The 18,020-nt window shown below is 40.4% G+C and overlaps 2 pseudogenes; both read left to right on the top strand.

The window, feature by feature from the left end:
* The first annotated feature begins 332 nt into the window (after positions 1 to 332).
* Positions 333 to 451, top strand: LOC135592535 (5S ribosomal RNA; annotated as a pseudogene).
* Positions 452 to 801: 350 nt separating this feature from the next.
* Positions 802 to 919, top strand: LOC135592497 (5S ribosomal RNA; annotated as a pseudogene).
* The last annotated feature ends 17,101 nt before the right edge of the window (positions 920 to 18,020 follow it).

Below are 18,020 nucleotides of genomic sequence, written 5' to 3'. Positions count from 1 at the left end.
GAAAACCTCTCCCGTCAAACTCTGAGGCGATGGTTTTGGGGCTCGAAATTTGTCATGATCGCTATGCTGTCAGTATCGTGGGGCTCAGAGAGAGTTTTCCGGACTGGGGTCCCAATAGTGATTCCGAGATCACTCGAGAAAGTGACGATGGTTTCGGTGCACGCTTGCCGTGACCAATATGCAGCCGTTGGGCTGGGGCTTGGAGAGAGCTTGCAATAGCGATTCCGTGATCTTTCGAGAAAGCGCCGACGGTTTCATGACGTGCAAGAGGCTCCGGACGTTGATGCGTTGGTCGCGACATGCACATAGGTGAGGGACGAAGCACACTAAATTGGTGCGATCATACCATCACTAAAGCATCGGATCTCATCAGATCTCCGAAGTTAAGCATGCTTAGGTGAGAGTAGTACTATGATTGGTGACCCCCTGGGAAGTCCTCGTATTGCATCCTTTTTGCGTCCCGAGATACGAAAACCTCTCGCGTAGTCCTCTGAGGCAATGGTTTTGGGGCTCGGAATTTGTCGTGACCGCTACGTAGTCAGTATCGTTGGGCTCGAAGTGAGCTTTCCGAACAGGGGTCGCAATAGCGATTCCGAGATCATTCAAGAAAGTGCCGAAGGATTCGACACGCGCTTGCCGTGATCGATACGCAGTTGTTGGGCTGGGGCTCGGAGAGAGCTTGCAATAGCGATTCCGTGATCGCTCGAGAAAGCTCCGATGGTTTCGTGATGCACAAGAGGCTCCGGGCGTTGATGCGCCGGCCGCGACGTGCACATAAGCGAGGGACGAAGCACGCGAAAATGGTGCGATCATACCAGCACTAAAGCATCGGATCCCATCAGAACTCCGAAGATAAGCATGCTTGGGCAAGAGTAATACTAGGATGGTGACCCCCTGGGAAGTCCTTGTGTTTCACTCCTTTTTGCATCCCGAGATGCGAATACAACTCGCGTAGTCCTCCGAGGCGATGATTTTGGGGCTCGGAATTTGCCATGACCGATACATAGCTAGTATCGTGGGGCTCGGAGAGAGCTTTCCGAACTTGGGTCGTAATAGCTTGGGTGGAGTTTTTACAATCTTACAACTTTACAATCAAGCACAAATCTAGTGTTCAAAATGTAGTTGCTGACGCATTGAGCAGAAAGCATTCTTTTTTATCAGCAATGGAAGTCAAAGTGGTTGGATTTAAAACATTTAAAGATCTATATGAGAATGATGTGGATTTTGGCTCGATATGGCAGAATTGTAAATCAGGTTCCTTTCAATAATTTTTTATCTTTGATGGTTTTCTTTTTCGAGCTAATGCTTTGTGTGTTGCATCTTGTTCTTTGAGACAAGTAATTCTAGCTTAAGCTCATGGTGGTGTTTTGGGAGGATATTTCGGTAGGGACAAGACTATAGCTCTTATTCAATCAAATTTCTACTGGCCTAAAATGTTCAGAGATGTGGATAGACATGTGAAACAATTCCGATTGTGTCATTTGGCAAAAACAAGAAGTCAAAACAATAGATGAATCTTTTCTGCAGTGACGACGGTACTGTAGCGGCGATGACACTATAGTAGCGACCAGATCTCCCTAGGGCAATCTGACTCCTACAGCATCGGCTTTCTCCCACGGGCGACGGGCGACAACACTATAGCAGCGATCAGATCTCCCTAGGGCGATGGTACTGTAGCGGTGATCTGATTTCCTGCAGCGTCGGCTGTTTCCGAAGGGCGACGGCACTGTAGCGGTGACCAGAACTAGGGCGACGGTACTGTAGCAATGACGACACCGTAGCAACGACCAGATCTAGGGCGACGGTACTGTACTGGTGATGACACTATAGCGGCGACGACATCTCCCTAGGGCAATCTGACTCCTGCAGCGTTGGCTTTCTCCCACGAGTGACGCGTTAGCTTCTCCCCAAGGGCAACAATACTGTAGCAGCGACCAGATCTCCCTAGGGCGATCTGACTCCTGCAGCGTTGGCTTTCTCCCACGGGTGATGTGTCGGCTTCTCCCCAAGGGCAACGATACTATAGCAACGACCAGATCTCCCAAGGGCGATCTGACTCCTGCAGCGTTGGCTTTCTCCCACGGGCGACGTGTCGGCTTCTCCCAAAGGGCAACGATACTATAGCAGCGACCATATCTCCCTAGGGTGACGGTACTGTAGCGGTGATCTGATATACTACAGCGGTGGCTTTTCCCTATGGCGACGATTCTGTAGCGGCGACTATAAGAGGGATCAAACATGGCAGCGATGGCCCCTAGGGCTGGCGACGGTGACGGGAGGGTTGATACGATGGCAAGACTCCCTACCGTTACCCCTCAAGTTGCTCCTCCACCATATCCTCTCCAGAGAGAAACTCCTTCGACGAAGCAGCATCGAAGCAGGTCGCGCTCTAGATCACGGCAGCCTTCTCTCATTTCCAGTGACCCTCGGCCTTGGACTAGCCTCTTCAAGGCTCCGGTTGGAAGTCCGGATCTAAGCTTGGAATTCTTTACTCTAAAAGTTCAGGCTGATAAGAAGATTGCTGTATACGAGACTACTGATTCAGCAGAGCTTATTAAGACATGGTCTATGGCGATTGTTGGCTATGTGGTAGGTCTCAAAAATCTTATTTCCCACTATCCTCATTTATCAAAACTCGATGGGGAATATCGTCATTTGATCTTCTTATGCTGGAGAACAAATTCTTTGTTTGCAAGCTATACTCGGAAGAAGATTTGCAACGAGTCCTCGAAGGATTCTGGACTATTCGTGGCCATCCAATGATTCTACAACGCTGGTCTCCTGATGTCCGTTTGGAGTTAGATAGCCTATAGTCTATTCCATTATGGGTATCCTTTCAAGGTCTTCCTCTACATCTTTGGAGTCGACGATTTATTACAAAGTTATGCAATACTCTAGGATAGCCACTCTACATCGACAAAGCAACAACAGCTCAGACGAGATTAGCATTTGCACGAGCATGTGTACTGGTTTCTTCCGACGAAGATCTTCCTAATGAGGTTTTCTATCGTGATCTTGACGGGAACACTCGGAAGGTACATGTCTCATATTCCTGGAAGCCATAATGATGTCAGCATTGCTTATCTTTTGGTCATGCAAATGGAGTGTTAGAACCCTTGCAGATTCTAAACTTGGGGTAGATCTCTTTAGGGGAACGGCCTCCTTGGAACTCTATAGGGGTTCCTCCCTCCAAGTCGCTACTCAAAGGCTGTAGAAAAGATTCATCTATTGCTTATCAAAAGAGGAGGAATACATGACTATTTATAGGGCTTCTAAACCCTAACTCCTAATAGGACTCATACTTCTAACCAACTCCTAATATTACATTGATGACTCCACTCTTGCTCAATGCTATATGTTGGGCTCTATGACTCCTGAGTTACAGAGACAACATGAAAAGATGGATGCCAAATTCATTCTCCTACATGTCCACAAATTGTTTGAGAAATAGGGAAAGACTCAACGATATGAGATATCCAAGAACCTCTTCCGCGCAAGGATGACTAAGGGGACACCGGTTCAGAACCATGTCCTAAAGATAATTGAGTAGATAGAGAAACTCACAAGTCTAGGAATGGTCCTAGAGGATAACTTGTGTGTAGACATTGTGCTTTAGTCCCTACCAAATTTTTTTTCACATTTCATAATGAATTTTAATATGAACAAGCTTGAGGTGGCTCTCCCAAAGCTCCTCAATATGTTGAGGGAGGTCGTGAGTACTATTAAGAAAGAGAAGCCAGTTCTCTACACTGGTGAGACCAAAAAGAAAAGGAAAGCAGAAAGGTCCCTTAAGAAGAGAAAGGGCAAGGGCAAACCAGGTAAAGCAAAGGTTGCTAAGAATGACCCAGCAAAGGACAAAGGCCAGTGCTTCCACTGTGGCAAAGATGGGCACTGGTAGAGGAACTGTAAAGAGTACCTTGCAGAAAGAGTGAAACAAAAGCTCAATGAAGCTTCAAGTATATTCATGAATGTAAATGTGTCCAAGAGGAAACGAGATGACATGAACAGTGTATACCTGTGGCATTGTAGGCTAGGAGGTCACATCCAAAAAAGAAGGATTCAAATGTTGCTAAATGATGGATATCTAATTCGACTATGTGTCATATGCAACTTGCGAGCCTTGCCTTCGTGGAAAACTAACCAACTCTCCATTTAGTGGAACTAGAGAGAGAGCCACTGAGCTGTTGGAACTCATACATAGTGATGTATGTGGACCTATGTCAACTCATGCCATTGGTGGTTACTCCTACTTCATTGATACCGGGGAGGGTAAAAATGCAGAATGGATTTCAAAAGAACACCAATATAATAGTTGTTCAGATAGAAAATGTCACAGAAGGCAAGGAACGAACTCTTGAAGAAACTTCGGTAAAACGAAAAATAGCTCACCACCAAGTTTAAAATCAAAAGGGATACAGAAAGATCACCACCCTAATGACAATAAACAAAGATACAGAACTGAAAGCAAAAGACTCACCACTCAAGGACACATCCAAGAGATACAGAGTTCAAAAGAGCACTCCAAGATAGCTTTTGCCAATATCCTCAGTTTTCTAAAATCCTTTCTAAGCCCTAAACCCCAAAATAAATACTAGTGCATGAAACAACTCTTCATGCATAGGAAATTTCGAAATTAAGTGCTTTACAGCTGCCAACCAACTCCATTAATGTATTCCTTAGCCATGAAGTAAAGCACCATGATACAACTTTACAGCTACCAACCAACTCCATAAATGTATTCCTTTGTGCAGGGAATATGCTGATGAGCTGTCTTATCTGAGTAGGCTAAGTTGAAGATTATGTAGCAATATTGTTGGCTGAAAAAAATATCATATTATCAGTATGGTCCATATGAACAAACTGTAGCAAATTAGACACTCCCGTGTCAATCTCCCCGGGTTGAAAAAGACTTGTCCTCAAGTTCTTGTTTGTTTCGTCATCATGATTATAAAAAGGACTTAAATCAGCCATATTAAATGTTGGGGATACTCCATAATCTTTAGGTAGCTCAATCTTATAAGCATTTTTGTCAATTCTCTTAAGCACCTTGAATGGATCATCAGCCTTAGGTTTCAGTTTTTCAAATTTTCCTGGCGGAAACCTCTCCTTCCTTAGATGAATCCAGACCAAATCACCTGCATTAAACTCCACAAGTTTTCTGTGTTTGTTAGTAGCTTGCATGTACCTCTCATTTTGTTTATCAATGGTTGCTTTCACACCCTCATGCAGCTTCTTTAGCTGCTTAGCTCTTTCATCAGCATCTCCACTAAATTGCTTTGTTGTAGAATGAGGGATTAAGTCCAAAGGACCAGTAGGATTAGCACCATAAACTACCTCAAAAGGACTCTTACTAATACTATGATGCATAGAACGATTATAAGCAAACTCAATTTGTGGAAGAATGGCATCCCATCGCTTAATATTTTTGCTAACATAGCTTCTAAGCAAATTTCCCAAGCTTTGGTTTGTTACCTCAGTTTGCCCATCGGTTTGTGGATGATGCGAGCTACTAAAATTCAAAGAAGTACCCAGCTTCCTTCAAAGAGTTCTCCAAATATGACTAATAAATTTTGAATCTCGATCAGACACCATAGTTCTTGGAATACCATGCAATTTAACAATCTACTTAAAATATAAATCAATAATATGAGATGCATCATTTGATTTATTGCATGGAACAAAGTGAGATATTTTTGAAAATCTGTTAACAACAACCATGATAGAATCCTTGTTCCTTTGAGTTCTTGGCAGTCCTAAAATGAAATCAAGACTCACATCCTCCCATGAAGCATTTGGCACTGACAATGGAGTGTACAAACCAGAATTTTGACTTCTTATTTTTGCCAAATGACACAATCGGCATTGCTTCACATGTCTATCCACATCTCTGAACTTTTTAGGCTAGTATAAATTTGATTGAACAAGAGCTAGAGTCTTGTCCCTACCGAAATATTCTCCCAAAACACCACCATGAGCTTCAACTAGAATTACTTGTCTCAAAGAACAAGATGGAACACACAAATCATTAGCTCGAAAAAGAAAACCATTAAAGATAAAAAAATTGTTGAAAGGAACCTGATTTACAATTCTACCATATCGAGCCGAAATCCACATCATTCTCATATAGATCTTTGAATGTTTCAAATCCAACCACTTTGACTTTCATTGCTGGTAATAAAGAATGCTTTCTGCTCAATGTGTCAGCAACTACATTTTGAACACTAGATTTGTGCTTGATTGTAAAGTTGTAAGATTGTAAAAACTCCACCCAAGCTGCATGCCTCTTATTTAGCTTGTGCTGGTGATTAATGAACTTTAATGCTTCATGATCAGAATATAGAACAAATGGCTTGACAAGAAGATATTGACTCCAATGAGACAAAGCTCGATAAATCACATAAAACTCCTTATCATAAGTAGAGTATTTCTTTCTCGTATCATTCAACTTTTCACTAAAAAATGCAATGGGCTTTCCGTCTTGACTCAAAACAGTACCAATTCCCACATTAGATGCATCACATTCAACTTCAAACTCATTATCAAAATTTGGTAGAACTAAGATAGGAGCTTTAGTAACCTTTCTTTTCAAAAGCTGAAAAGCATTGTTAACTTCATTAGTCCATTTGAATTTATCACATTTCAGACATTCGGTGATTGGAGTGACAATAGAGCTGAAACCCTTGATAAATCTTCTGTAAAACGAAGTTAAGCCATGGAAACTCATGCAACAAAGCAGGTGTTGGCCAACTAAGAATAGCCTCTACCTTACTTTGATCCATCATGATTCCATCTTTTGAAACAACATACCTCAGAAACACCATGCTAGAAGTAAAGAAATCACACTTCTTTAGATTAGCATAAAGCTTTTGATGCCTCAAAATAAGAAAGATCTCTTTCAGATGATTTATATACTCCTCTTCGCTCTTACTGTACACCAATATATCGTCAAAATAAACAACAACAAATATTCCAATGCATGGCTTAAGTATGTGATTCATAAATCTCATGAAGGTGCTAGGAGCATTAGATAGCCCAAATGGCATAACCAACCATTCATATAAGTCTTCTCTAGTTTTAAATGCTGTTTTTCACTCATCTCCGGGCCTCATTCTTATTTGGTGATAGCCACTCCTCAAATCAATTTTTAAGAAAATATAAGCACCACATAATTGATCAAGTAAATCATCTAACCTTGGAATAGGAAAGCGATAGTCTACTGTGATTTTGTTGATGCTGCGACTGTCCACGCACATTCTCCAAGAACCATCCTTCTTAGGCACTAACAAGGCTGGAACCGCACAAGGACTCGTGCTCTCCCGGATTAACCCTTTTTTCACCAGTTCATCAACTTGCCTTTGAAGTTCTTCATGCTCCTTGGGACTAATTCTATATGCTGCCCTGTTAGGTAGAACAACCCCCGGAATAAGATTAATGTGATGCTGGATATCTCTTAAGGGTGGAAGGTCATGTGGAATCTCTTCTGGTATAACATCTTCAAACTCTTCCAAGATTTGTTTCATGATTTCTGGTGTCTCCTTGTGTTATTCATTTTCTTCTACTACTAGTAGAGCCATAACATGACCACCCTTGTCTAATTCATCTTTGCATTCACCATAGGACATAAAAGCACTAACTTTCTTTTTTGGTGCACTGATTTCGGATGGTTGTAATAGAGCTAAAATAATCTTCTTTTAATTCACCTTAAAAGAATAAGTATGTTTGTAGCCATCATACAACACTCTTCTATCATAATGCCAAGGTCTTCCCAACAGCAAATGACAAGCATCCATAGGAGCAACATCATACCATACTTCATCTTTATAATACTTGCCAATAGAAAATGAAACTAAACATCTTTTAGTTACATTGATGTCATTTCCTTTTTGTAGCCAACATAACTGATATGGATGTGGATGAGGGATGGTGTCCAATTTTAGCTTCTGTACCATCTCCAAAGATACCACATTCTCAAAGCTACCGTTGTCAATGATCACCAAGCATACTTTGCCAAGAGATGAGCATTTAGTGTAAAACACATTTTTTCTCACCCAACTTTCATCGTCGGCCACATATGACACTTGTAAACTACGTTGCAATACAATAGACAAACCATGATCAGCATAAGTAATCTCTTCCTCATCATCATCGTATTTTGGCTCGTCATTAGTTTCATCTTCTCCTCCATCACTATGATCTTCAACCAAAGTTATAATCCTCCTATTTGGACAATCTGATGCGATATGCCCAAAACCATGACATTTGAAGCATTTTCGGCCACTTGGGGTAGAAGAATTAGGTCATTTTTTTGCTGTCAGCAGATTCTTCACCCTTTTCTTGTACCTTCGATATCACCTTGCTTTGAACAGTAGGCTTGGAACTTCCTCCTTTTGTATATCCTTCTTTTGAGTCGTACCGAAAACTCATTTCAAACTTCTATTGCTTTTCAACTTTTAATGCTAGATTGCTCACATCATTTAAAGACCAATATGGCTGTAGCTGAACAACTTTAGCAATCTCATACTTCAGACCTCCTAAGTATCTTACAATTGTTTGCTCTTCCGGTTCCACAAGCTCTCCTTTTAACATCAAATTATCAAATTCTACAGTGTACTCCTCCACACTAAGATCTTTTCGCTTGAAATCATGTATTTTGAGAAAGATCATAAGCATAATGCGTCCCTTATAGTGTAATTCTTTTGAGTCCCAATTATAATGAGCCACGGAGCTTTGTGCTTCCTCCAAATTTTTTTTTTTTTTCTTACTAGTCTCCGAATCTTCCTGCCATTCCATCTTAATATCCTCAAGGAAGTCACTGGTTGGAAGTAAAACGACCGAAAATTCAGCTTGCTCAAGTAGCTGCGAAAGCGCATCTGCAACAACATTCTCTTTCCACATTTTGTAAGTTATTTCATAATCAAATCCAAGAAGTTTTGTTACCCATTTTTGCTGCTTGGGGGAAGATATCTTCTGCTCCAAGAGATATTTTAGGCTTTTATGGTTGGTCTTGATTTGAAAGTATCGCCTGATCAAGTACAATCTCCACCTCGTTGCTACGCCCACAATGGCGAGCATCTCCTTATCATATGTTGACTTATTTTGATAGGAGGGAGATAATGCCTTGCTAGTGTATGCAAGTGGTCGACCATCTTGCATGAGAATGACTCCAATTCTGACTCCAGATGTGTCGGCCTCAATAATGAAGGGTCGGTTGAAATCTGGTAGTATTAGCACCGACGTCGTCATCATGGCTGCCTTAAGTTTGTCGAAGGCAGCAGAGGCTCTGTCCAACCATTGGAAGATATCTTTTTCCAGTAAGGAAGTAAGTGGTGCACTGATCTTTCCATTGTTTTTCACGAACTTGCGGTAGTAGCCTGTTAAACCCAGAAAGCCATATAGCAATTTTATGTTTCTCGGGATCGGCCAGTTTTGCATTGCTCCAATTTTGAAGGGGTCCACCATCACACCTTCCTCTGATATGATATGCCCAAGATATCCCACCTTTTGTTGAAAAAAGTAAAAATTTCTAGTGGCCGTTGTGTGTTCGAAAGGCGGTTTTCGGTATGACTTCTTCGTACACTCATATTTGATAATACTCGGATCAAAGGTCCATCTTTGTGAAGATTTGTGCTCCCTTTCATATAGCAATTCATCTAGTACTGGAATAGGGTATTTATCCTTGATGGTTATGCCATTGAGAGCTCGGTAATCAACGTATATTCGCCATGTTCCGTCCTTCTTGTGTGCAAGTAGCACCGGTAAAGAGTAGAGGTTGCAACTCGGCCGAATAACTCCTGTTTCGAGCATCTCTTTTATAATCCTTTCTATTTCATCCTTCTGGAGATGTAGATACTGATACGGCCAAGTATTTGCTGAAGATTTGCCTGGAAGAATCGTTATACAATGGTCATGCCGACGGGTAAGAGGTAGGTTGCACGGTTCGTCAAATATATTTGAAAATTCAGCAAGCAAAGGAAGTAGATTTGGATCTTCAAATTCTATTGGCTCTCCCTTAGTTTGCTGCTCAAGTTGTACCAAAAAGCCGCTGCATACTTTATGCAAAACATTCTCCATTTGTTGTGTGCAAATCGTTGTTATGTCGCCCCCACGTTTCCCGTGCAATGTCACCTGTTTCTCCTTACTGTAAAATTTCATAATTAGTTTCATAAAATTCCAGAAAATATCACCTAATGTCGTCAACCATTTAATTCTGAGCATGGCCTCATGATTTTTAAGAGGGAGAAGGAAGAAATCTGCAATTATCTCTTGGTCCTTCAGTAATAGTTTCTCCTGCGGGCGCCTACGATCACAATTCAAAATCCGTCCGTCGATGACCTTAACATCAAACCTGCAGCGATTCTCGATAGGTAATGCTATCCAAACAACAAGCTTACTATTTATGAAGTTAGTAGTACTGCCCGTGTCGATGAGAACAGTGATCGGTTGTTGTTTGAGAAGGCCTCCAACTTTCATCGTTTGCGGGTTTGAGTAGCTGGCTAGTGTGTGTACTATAACGTCAGTCGGTTGTGGCTCTTCTTCCGCATCTTCTTCTTCATGTTCAAGGCTCTCTTTTGGATGTTTAATGACCTCTTCTTCTATCGGTTCAATCATAAGAAGTCCTCCTTTACTACAGCGATGCTCACGGCTCTATGGCTCGTCACAATGCCAACATAACCCCTTCGCATATCGCTCCCGAAGCTCTTATCTTGTTAACCTCTTTGGTGTAGGGACTTGGTCAATAGTAGGGGGGGCTGAGGGCTTCAATATTATTGGTTGAGTGACCCTAGTCCTCCGAGCTTCATGGTTCAATTGCTCCTCTTGATGTCGTGCGAAAGAGATGGCTGCCATAAGCGTATATGGTTATCGCGCTTTAACTTCTCCTTGGATCTCCGGCTTCAAGCCCTCAATGAAGGTCCTCAATAGCTGTTTTTGAGACTAATCACGAGTTTGATTAGATAACCTTTCAAACCTGGTTTGGTACTCCTGAATGGTAGAGGTTTGTCGGATCTTTGCTAGTTGTTTGTCAATATTCTCATAATCGGTTGGTTTGAAGCGGATCAGCAATCCTTCTTTGAATTGTCACCATGAAAGGACTCCATAAGTATGTTCAAACTAGTCAAACCATTGTATAGCATCCCCTTCAAGATGTATAGCTGCAATTTTCACCATAGATGCATCCGCGGTTTTGTGGTACCGAAAATATCACTCCGCGCGTGAGATCCAACCAATCGGGTCTCCTTCTTCCCATCTAGGGAAGTTCACTCTCATGCATGAATAGTTGGGGTTGGTCATAGAGCCTACCCTCCCTTGGAAGTCATCTCTTCGGGCTTGGTGTGATTGGGCAAAGCTCTCTCCTTGATATGATTTCTTCGGGCTTAGTGGTCGGCCCAATCTGGGTTCGGTAAAGAGCGTCTGAATCTTATCCTCCATTCGCGCCTCCAAGGCTTCGAATTTAGCGTTGATTGCCTCCTTAGATGCCATAGTATATGGCCCCAAATCAATGATGTTAAGATCTCTCTTTTGCTGTTGGGTTAAAGGCATGTATAGGTTGAGAGAAGTGATGGTCGAAAGTGTTGGTGGATTGGTGGATGTAGGCTGCGGTTTAGGCTTGTTTTGTGGCTATTTTGGGTGCAGTTTGAGGGTGTGGTTTGGTAGAGTTTTAGGGCTATGGATGAAAATTTTGGATCTGTGGTAGATGGTAGCAAAGGTTTGACAGAAATCCGTGGAAGTTGCAGCAAGTATGTGCTGTCTTGTAAGAGTAGAATTGTCGTCGAAGAAACAACGGTTTCTCGACGTAATTTCCACAAAAAACTTGAGAGAATTGAGGAGGGAATTGATAGAAAAATCACAGTTTATATGACAGAAAGGATATCTAATTTAATCAAGAAAATTTCGGCAGTATAACAGCAAGGAAATTGGTGCAAGTTGCGCTTGCAGAATTCTCGTCGAGAAATTTCAGCGGGTAACGACGAAAATTTGCAGCAACCCAAAATCGTTTTTTGAGATGAATTTCTTAATAAATCAATCTTAGATGGAAGCCAAGATGATCTATGAAGTGTATAAGAAATTTCATTCAAAAAAGATTACAAATAGATGGGTTAAGGCAACAATATGCAGCTGAAATTTTATGCAGCATAGATTTTCAAGTGCAGCAGATTGGACATAAAAGATCAGTAGTTTATGTTGAGAATTTTTCGATGAAACTAAAGGGAAATCCACTGTTAGGAAGTGTCAAAGATGTCACAAAAATTTCGTAGAAATTTGGATAGAAAAAGCACAGTAGCAAGATCAAACAGATGGTGCTATGCGGCTTGAATTCTGCAATTCAAGTGCAGCAGATTGGACATAAAAGATCAGTAGTTTATATTGAGAATTTTTTAATGAAACTAAAGGAAAATCTACTGTTAGGAAGTGTCAAAGATGTCATAAAAATTTCGTAGAAATTTGGATAGAAAAAGCTCAGTAGCAAGATCAAACAGATGGTGCTATGCGGTTGGTATTCTGCAATGTATCTTTCGTCGTAGAGATGAAAACTTTGTGACGAAAAGTTTGTGCTGCAATATAGGAATAATTTTTTTGAGATTTTTGAATAAGGATAACTAAATTGCAGCAGCAGTAAGATAGGAAACCAGAACCTGTTGCAATTCACGGGAAGATCAAAGGATGATCCGCGGTGGTGGAGATGATGGCGGAATTCGGTGACGATCTTTTAAGCAATTGTGGGAATTACTTTGGGCGGTTGTGGAGGGTTGATGGATAGCTATGGAAGGGCAGCGAGACGCCAAGAACGCTGCTCTGATACCAAGTGTTAGAACCCTTGCGGATTCTAAACTTGGGGTTGATCTCTTTAGGGGATCGGCCTCCTTGGAACTCTATAGGGGTTCCTCCTTCCAAGTTGCTGCTTAAAGGCTGCAGAAAAGATTCATCTATTGCCTATGAAAAGAGAAGGAATACATGGCTACTTAAGACTCTTACTTCTAACCAACTCCTAATAGGACTCCTACTCAAGACTCCTATTCCCTTACAACTCCTAATTCTTCTCTAAGAAAAAACCTCCTACATGAATGCCCCTCTCAATTAGGACTCTCTTAGCTAGAGTCCTAATAGAATGTCCCTCTCAATTAGGACTCTCTTAGCTAGAGTCCTAATAGTTTTACATGAATGTCCCTCTCAATTAGGACTCTCCAAGCTAGAGTCCTAATATACTCTTCCCCTCACGTTCTCTTTGTTTCTTCAGATTTTCCCACCAAAAAGATGTATTCCGCTTGAGTTTGAGTGCCACAAGTTTGACCTTCTTTTATTCTAGTGGTTCATGAAAATTAAAAATTATTTCTACTGTATTAAGCCTATCGATAAAGTCATCAACATTTATTTTACCTTCAAATTCTGGAATATCAAATCTGGGGTTATATTTATTCTGCCACTCGTCTCGGACTTCATTTCGTCTCCGACATCTTCTCGACTCCCTTGGAAGATGAGGTGTATCATCATCATAAGTAAACTCTCGAGTGTCATTTTCATGCTGGTTGTGTCTACTTTGAAGTTCGTCGATTATTTCATTTTTTTCTTGTAGGCTACGCAGCAATTTTCATAGCCGCAACCTCAACGACTCAGCGTCATCTTCATGGTCGCTACCTTCACCAACTACATCTTTTCCATTCCTCCTTACCATGATCTCTAGCCTTTAGCTCTGATACCAAACTAATACCGGGGAGGGTAAAAATGCAGAATGGATTTTGAAAGAACACCAATAGAATAGTTGTTCAGATAGAAAATGTTTTTGGTAAGTAAAGTAAATTGATTATGTGTAAAGTTTCTACAAATAGCTTTATCTATACAAGTCATAGACAAAGCCAAGTAACTCATAGAGTGCGAATGCGATAGTTATGATTACACATGCTGTAGACTATAACTCCTAATTATAGTCAACATAGAAAATGTTTATCCAGTTATATCAAAACTACCAGTGGGTACATTATTTGGCATCATTCTCAAGATCTTTAGCTAATAGCAAAATTAAATTTGATAAAAATATCTTTTTCTTTTCGGGTAAAGTGCTCGGTTTTGAGATTATGCTCCATATAGGATCTTGAGTCTCTAATAATCTCTTTCAAGAGCTGAGCATTGTTTGTGTGTTGACATTCAAAAATTCTGTTACATCTCTCTTTCCACATCCACCAAATAGCGCATCTGAAAGTAACCTTTGCCAGTTGTGTGAGAGGCCCTTTTCTTGAGAAACATTGCATGAGGTCGCCTAGTTCTTGGTGCAAGTTTAGTTGCGGCAGTCTATTGAGTTCAAATCGCTGGAGAATCTCCTTCCATATCCATTTTGTATAATCACAAGCAAAATAGAGGTGGTCAACAGTTTCTTCTTGTTGCATACAAAGGGAGCATCGGTTAACATGATAGATACCTCTTCTTTTCATATTGTCTATTGTAGGTAGTTTATTGAGAAGGGCCTGCCATGTACATAAGGAATGTCTTTGTCATCCCGGTCGATCCCATGTCCAACTGCTTGGGACCCACTTGTTATTTCTTTGCCTAATTTGATTCCATGCGGATGTGGCACTAAATTTACCATTGTCATGAGACCAAATAAGTATATCTGAAGAGTTGTTCCTGATTGGAATAGCTTTGATAGTTGGCCAAAGTGATAACATTTCAGGAGAAATAGGATTAGGGAGACACTAGGTACCGTTAGCAATGAACTCGGAAACCTTCCAATCTTTGGGAGCCCCAAGATCTATTCGTATTCTGTCACCATATAATTGAAATATACTCTTCCCATTCACCCAAGGATCGTACCACATATTAGTACTAGTTCCAGAAGAGATTGCATACGAAATGTGTTTGATTAGCTAATTCCTTGCCTTTAAAATTCCTTTCCAAGCTGCAGAGTGGTATGTTCTTGTTGAAATTTCCCAGATTGATTCCTTTGAAAGATACCTAGCAGAAACCCATTGTGACCATAAGGAACATTTGTTTTGCAAAAGATCCCACAATTGCTGTACCAGACAAGCTTGATTCCAATCTCTAGTATTTCTCAAGTTTAGCCCCCTTCATCTTTCGGTTCGCAAATGCTATCCCAATTTACCATATGCATTGCCTTATCATTTGTGCCATTCCAGAAGAAGTTCATTAATAACCGTTCAATATCTTGGAGAAGTCCAGTAGGCAGAAGAAATGCATTACACCAATATATAGAGTAAGAGTGCAATACCGAATGGATGAGTTCGAGTCGCCCTGCTTTTGATAGAAGCCTATTTTTCCAAGAAGAAATTCTATTCTTTATTTTTTGCAAGATAGGCTGATAGTAGGTTTTGTGAATGCTTGTGGATATGAGCGGGAGACCCAAATAAGGAACTAGCAGGCTTCCCTCACTAACCCCCAAAGTTTGTGCAATAAAGACCTTATCCTCAACGTAAGGGCTCATATATACTTTACTTTTCGCATGATTTAACTGAAGTCCAGAAACCATACCAAAGTCATTCATAATAGTAGTCGGGTTCTTTACTGAAGTTGGATCATTTTGGAGAAAGATAAGTAAATCGTCTGCAAATGTTATGTGTGATATATGAATAGAACCAGCAATGGGTGCTTTAATGCTGCCATTTAAGACTGCGTATTCCAACATACAGCTAAGTCCTTCCATCGCAATAGTAAAGAGATACGGAGAGAGTGGATCACCTTGTCGGATGTCATTCGTGCTCCCAAAAAAACCAATAGGTGAGCCATTAAAGAGTATCGAAAACTTTGAAGTTTCCAAGCAAGATTGAATCCAATTAACCCATTGCTGTGGGAAGTTCATATCGAGGAGCAACTTATAGATAGATTTCCTATTAACTGAATCAAAGGGTTTCCGTAAATCAGCTTTAAAATAGATTTTTGTCCCTCTTGCTTTTGAGTGTAAATCTTTGACCAAGTCATTAGCCAGCAAAATATTATGATGTATACTTCTCCCTTTGATGAAAGCAGCTTGATTTGGGCTAATGATCTTGTGTATTACCTTTTGCAATCTATTTGCCAATACTTTGGAGATGATCTTGTAAATAAAGTTGCATAATGATATGGGTCAATATTCCTCTAGTGAATCAGCCCTTGCATTCTTCGGAATTAAAGAAATAAAAGTTTAATTCATCTCTCTAAGAATATGACCTGAAGAGAAAAAATGTTGGCAAGCCTTGATCACATCATTTCCAATAATATACAAAGCAGTTTGGTAAAATTCAGCTGGAAATCCATCTGGTCCAGGGCTTTTGTGCTTTGGTGACTTAAAGACAACATATACAATTTCGTCATCTGTAATTGGGGCATTGAGGATTGAAATAGCTTCCGAATCTAGTTTTCTATACGGCTCCACATGAATGTTATTGTCATGCCCCTCAAAATATCGACAATATTTAAAATTTTCATCACAACTAATCCAGGATCCAAACACACATTTGAGGTCACTAAGAAAACATTCAGATCAAAAATTTCACCTCTATAGTCTACAATTTCATAACCCTATGCAGTTCATAAACATCCCACACATCACTCGATAATTCAAACAAACTGAACTTAACTCATCAAAATAATAACCACAACATAATTTCACAAGTGGGGAAGTCTATGCAGTCACCAAACCAACGATTACCATAAGTTCGTATCATTACATGAATTTAACTTAACATTCCAAAATCCTAAACATGAGGGATCCTTTAACTTACACAAAATCCACAGGTTTAGATTCATCGTCAACATTTCATTAGATGCAGAGTAGCTTATACAACAAATACATATATGCTAACACAGATCTGCCCAAAATCTTCTAACTTTCCACTGCCTTAGCCCAGTCTTAACATTTAAGCAAGCGATACGCTATCCTGAAAAATTTATCAACAAACGGGGTGAGCATATAGAGCTCAACAAGTGACTAACAAATCCATATCAAATTAGGACAATTTCCAAAGAGATAAAGTTTCATAATACGAGGCAAAATATACGAATTCGTAGACATAATATCATTAGGTGCAGAATCACAATTGTCCTTTCAATCATACATATTTGGTTCATAACATACTGGGCATAGAGTAATTGGAGCATATCAGAAACGAATGAAACGTTTTGGAGCATAACAATAACAAATGAACCATATCGGAGCTTATCAACGGCATATGAAATGTTCCGGAGCATACCAATAGCGTATGGAACATTTCGAAGCATATCAACAATGAATGAAACATTTCGGAGCTTGTCAATATCACATACCAAACAGAAGCTCAAACGTCGTCTTTGACGTTGCATTGATATCATTCTTATCCAAAGCATGTACAAAAACACATAACCAAAGCTCTGAATATCATATCAAACATACAGAAGGTGTAGTGGGACCTCAAACAGAACGTGATACATCCATTTCTGAATGACCACCAGACAGAAGTCTCCCACGTTTGGGAGCTCCATCCACCCACGTCTAGGTGAAGTCAGAAGGGGCCGGCAGAGCAACGTAGGCTCTAAGCAAATACCCTTTACCATTTCTGGCAAAGGTCCAGACAGTCCCACAATCACCAGAGTACAAAAGGGCAGTTTAACAATAAGTAGCATATATCGGAAGCACACTCGGAATAACAAAAACATACGTGTGCCTTTTCGAGACAATACGATGCACGGAACAAAGCTCTCACAAATGTATTCAGATTTGAAATGAAATGAAAGCCAGAGTATATAGGGATTCCAAGCAAATATTTGGCTCAATTCAAATAAGAAAATTAGATGAATTCAATATCCAAAGGAACGAAACAGAATACGCGAAATCGACCAAAGCTCGATTTCTGACAGAATTCCAATGGCACATAGAACAAATATTTCAGATTATCAATTATACGCCAATACCTATAAAAAAACTACTGTCAAAAGATATATCAATCTGTTTTCTGTCGAAACAAGTTTCGTACGAATCAGGGTTTCCCACAAGGAGTTACCTTTGATTTGGTAACACAAGGTCAAGGACACAATCACTGTTTTGCAGAATACATAGGGTC

The sequence above is a fragment of the Musa acuminata genome, chromosome BXJ1-1, assembly GCF_036884655.1.
Source record: "Musa acuminata AAA Group cultivar baxijiao chromosome BXJ1-1, Cavendish_Baxijiao_AAA, whole genome shotgun sequence".
Lineage (NCBI taxonomy): Eukaryota > Viridiplantae > Streptophyta > Magnoliopsida > Zingiberales > Musaceae > Musa > Musa acuminata.
The sequence above is the reverse complement of the archived record's forward strand: the minus strand, read 5'-3'. Positions and strand labels throughout refer to the sequence as shown.